General features: G+C 49.7%; 1 long non-coding RNA gene across 1 annotated transcript; it reads left to right on the top strand.

Moving 5' to 3' along the window:
• Positions 1-832: 832 nt before the first annotated feature.
• Positions 833-3342, top strand: LOC131493529 (uncharacterized). Its single transcript, XR_009252724.1, has 2 exons — positions 833-1670; positions 2482-3342. It is a non-coding gene; the product is annotated as an uncharacterized LOC131493529 (long non-coding RNA).
• The last annotated feature ends 752 nt before the right edge of the window (positions 3343-4094 follow it).

Genomic DNA, 4094 nt, shown 5'->3' with positions numbered 1-4094 from the left:
GTGGAGAGGACCGAAGGCGTTTCGTAAGAAGAGGGATTCTCTGGGACGGCTGCCCCTGGGCATTTTAGTCCGGATTATTCTATCCATCTCCTTTCACTAAGGGAAAAAAAAAATTGTATTGCAATTAAACTAAGATGCAAATGGAAACATATCTGGTTCTGTTTCTCTTCCCCTTCATTAATTCTCCTTAACCGCCGTTTCTTGAGGTTTGTGTGCTAGATGCCGGGCTGAGTGTAACATGTTCTAGGAGGAGGATCCCAAGACGGACCCCAGTGTCGCCGGCTTCCTGGTTTTCACACTTATTAAAAAAAAAAAAAAAGTTTATTTGTTTTTGAGAGACAGAGCACAGAAAGGGGAGGGTCGGGAGGGCGCAGAGGATCTGAAGCGGGCTCCGCATTGACAGTGCAGAGCCCGACGCGGGGCTCGAACTCACGAACCGCAAGATCATGACCTGGGCCGAAGTCGGACGCTCAACCGACGGAGCCGCCCAGGCACCCCTGGTTTTCACACTTTTTTTTTTTAATTTTTTTAATGTTTATTTATTTTTGAGAGAGAGAGAGCATGAGTTGGGGAGGGTCAGAGAGAGGGAGACACAGAATCAGAAGCAGGCTCTGGGCTCTGGGCTGTCAGCGCAGAGCCCGACGCGGGGCTCGAACTCACAAACCAAGAGATCATGACCTGAGCTGAAGTCGGATGCTCAACCAACGGAGCCGCCCAGGCACCCCTGGTTTTCACACTCTTATGTAATAATCCCCTCCCGTTGAGCGTAGGCTAGGCTCAAAAGCTTGCTTCTAACAAATAGGATGTGGCAGGGGAGATGAAACATCACGTCTAATATGAGGTCATAAAGACTGTGGCTTCCATGTTGGGCTCTCTCTCTCTCTCTCTCTCTCTCTCGCTCGCTCTGGGGCAACCATATCATGAGACAGCCCTGTGGAGAAGTCTACATCGTGGGGAACTCCCTCCAGGCAGCCTCGAGCCAACAACCAGCCAGGAATTGAGCCCTCACTCCATCAGCTCCTACCAACAGCCAGGGAGCGAGCCGACGTTGCAGCTGAGCCGTGCGTCCCCCTCGGGTGAGTCTTCAGATGAAACCACAGCCCTGGCAACAGCTCGGCTCAGCCACACCTGGGTCCCTGACTCACAGAAACAGTGAGACCATAAATGTTTGTTGTGCTCAGTTGCCAAATCGGGGGGTCGTTTATTCGGCAGTAATAACTAACTAATACATGTTAGGTGGAACCACATGAAATTGTGGCTTAGTGAGTCCAAAAAATAGTTAAATACCAACAGTTTTCTATAGGTCAAACTAAATGCTTTATTCTACCCATTGAATGTAACATCTTGCAAACTGCAAACGTGCTATTGAAACTCACTCCAAAAAATGTGGAAATGGGCCCTGAGGGGCTAAGTGATTTCCCAAAAGTTACAGTCTGCATGTGTTGGAGTCAGGATGCAAACCCACGACATCAAGATCCATCCTCCTAAGTGCAGCATGCCCCCTGGGTGCCAGGAATCGTGGTCGGCACTAGGGGACAAATGAAAGGGCTACTGCCATTGCCATCAAGAAGACAGAAGGGCTCCCCAACGGGCTTTAAACAAAGAGAAAGCCGGAACCACTGGAGCAGAGTTGATCTGGGGATCCCCGCAGCACCCCCACGGACCAAAGGGTAGGCATGAAACACACAGACACCTGAATGTAATTATCTTGAAGCGATCAGACCTCTGGTATTTCTTCAAGGAGGCTGATCCTGCCTCGATCCCTCCGGTCTATCAGTCACTCTCTCACAATTATTTGCCTTTTCTAATCAGCAGGCAGGCTTCTGAAGCCCGTTCTTGAACCCATTTATCATCTCCAATACTATGTGCAGGGAATGAATTTTATTTTCCCTTGCTGAGCCTACAGCATCTCGTTTGTAATTAGAGAAGTACGCGTGAGGAAAAGGATTTGTTGTTGCTAAATTAGGTCAAATGTGCTCTTCCTCGGAGTGTCTGGCATGTTTGTGATGTGCCCTGCGTTGCTGGCCGTGGGCGGGCTCAGGCTGCGTCACCTTCCTTCCCTAAATCAATAGCCGTCATTATTTTTCCCATCAAAGTCACTTCCGGAATTGTCTCCACGGCCCCCAGCCTGTCCGAGGGATCCACGGATGGAGGGAGATTGTTCCCAGTCCACTAGGGCTAGATCTGACATTGACCTTGCCAAATCCTAGTAGAAACTCTGCTACTGGGAACAGTGCCACTTGTGATGCCCCACCTGTGTCCAAGTGGTCGCTTCCTTGGGGGCCACGAGGGCTCTTCTAATCACAGTTGGGAAGCAGAGAGGAAGTTTCATCGCCTTGAACCCTTGGTGGCATGAGAACTGTGCTTTGCCTTGAGAGGAACTTTCGAGAACTGCTCTGTTGGGGGGAGGGGTTGGCCCACAGTGTGACCCAATCTGGGATCTCACTGCCCTCTTTCTCACCCTCTTACTTCCCCATACAGAGTAGACAGCTGGGCTCGGGAACCACACCTCTCATGGGCTCTTTATCTGGGGAGTTTGCCAGAAAGAGAAAATGGGAAACACGTCCTCAGACATCACAAGAGAGGATGATCCAGCAGCAGCCCCCCCCACCCCCACCAACCCCGTTTTCACATTAAAGGCATACCTGACAGCTTGCCCCACGGAGAAACCTCATAAAAATTAAGATATTCTAGATATTCTTAGGAAAATGATATATTGAAGAACGACTCCCCACGCTGATAATGGTAGTTCATTTGAAAAATAGACCAGAGCACCGTGTTTAAAAGCCTAAAGTCATAAAAGGTATTATGAATGGATGGATTGGGAACCTCTACAAGCAGACTTCATTGATGTCACCGTAAACGATGAAATGCTGTCACTCTTTTTTATATATGACAAGAGGATATGCCGCTGCATCCAGATCTCATTGTAGAAACTGTCACACTCACTGAAATGGCATCACATAAGCTATTTATGACGATATGCGGGAAAATACGAGGTTAAGAGATCTTTATCTGCCGTCTCTGGAAATGTGCTTCCACACTGAGGCGGGTACAGGAAATAACCTTCAGGATTAACCCATGACACTGGGAGAACGGAAAAGGGAGATTAACCATCGGAGACACAGCTGCATCCAAATTACGTTCCGGGGCTTCCGGGTGGCTCGGTCGGTTGAGCGTCCGACTCGATCTTAGCTCAGGTCTTGATCCCGGGGGCATGGGATCGAGCCCCACCTCAGGCCCTGTGCTGACAGCACGGAGCCTGCTTGGAAGTCTCCCTCTCCCTCTCTTTCTCTCCGCCCCTCCCCCCCCCCAAAATAAATAAATAAACTTTAAAAAATGGATCATGTCTCTGCTCACTCTGATGCCTGGGCCTCGTGGACACAAATGTTCTTCTGGCGTTCTCTCTGTGTCAGCCTCTTGAAATTCCAGAACAGTGTCGGCCTGACAGGCTCACAACAAAAAGTTCATCCTCCCCCTTACAGAAAGTAGAGAGGCTTCTGGAAACAGCTACCCGGTTGGGAGCCACATCTCCTGGCCACCCTCACCGCAGGCATGGCCACAGGACTGGCTGCCACCAGTGAGATATGAGTGGAGGTGTGTGGGAGTCACTTCCAGGTCACAGTGTTCTAGAAGCAGCTGTGTTTCTCCCACAGTCTCTCTGCCCTTTCGATGCCTGGAGGCAGAGGACTCCAGGCTCTAAAAGACAGTCAAGTCACAACATCAAAGAACTCTGAGCCCTGGATCAGGAGAAATGGAGAAATGGAGAAATGGCCCCATGGAGAAATGGCCCCAGCCAACCTTGGACCACCCACATCACACTTTACATAAATGGGAAATGAACTTGTATTTCCCTGCGAAGCCAAATGAAATGTAGAGGTCTGTTTGTGACAGCAGCTAGCGTTATCCTTACGAATACAATTTAGTAACAGTCTTTTTTTTTTTTTAACGTTTATTTATTTTTGAGACAGAGAGAGACACAGCATGAACGGGGGAGGGGCAGAGAGAGAGGGAGACACAGAATCGGAAGCAAGCTCCAGGCTCTGAGCCATCAGCCCAGAGCCCGACGCGGGGCTCGAACTCACGGACCGCGA

This window comes from Neofelis nebulosa, chromosome 13 (assembly GCF_028018385.1).
Source record: "Neofelis nebulosa isolate mNeoNeb1 chromosome 13, mNeoNeb1.pri, whole genome shotgun sequence".
Taxonomy (NCBI): Eukaryota; Metazoa; Chordata; class Mammalia; order Carnivora; family Felidae; genus Neofelis; species Neofelis nebulosa.
Note: the sequence above shows the minus strand (reverse complement) of the source record. Positions and strands in the feature narration are given on the sequence as shown.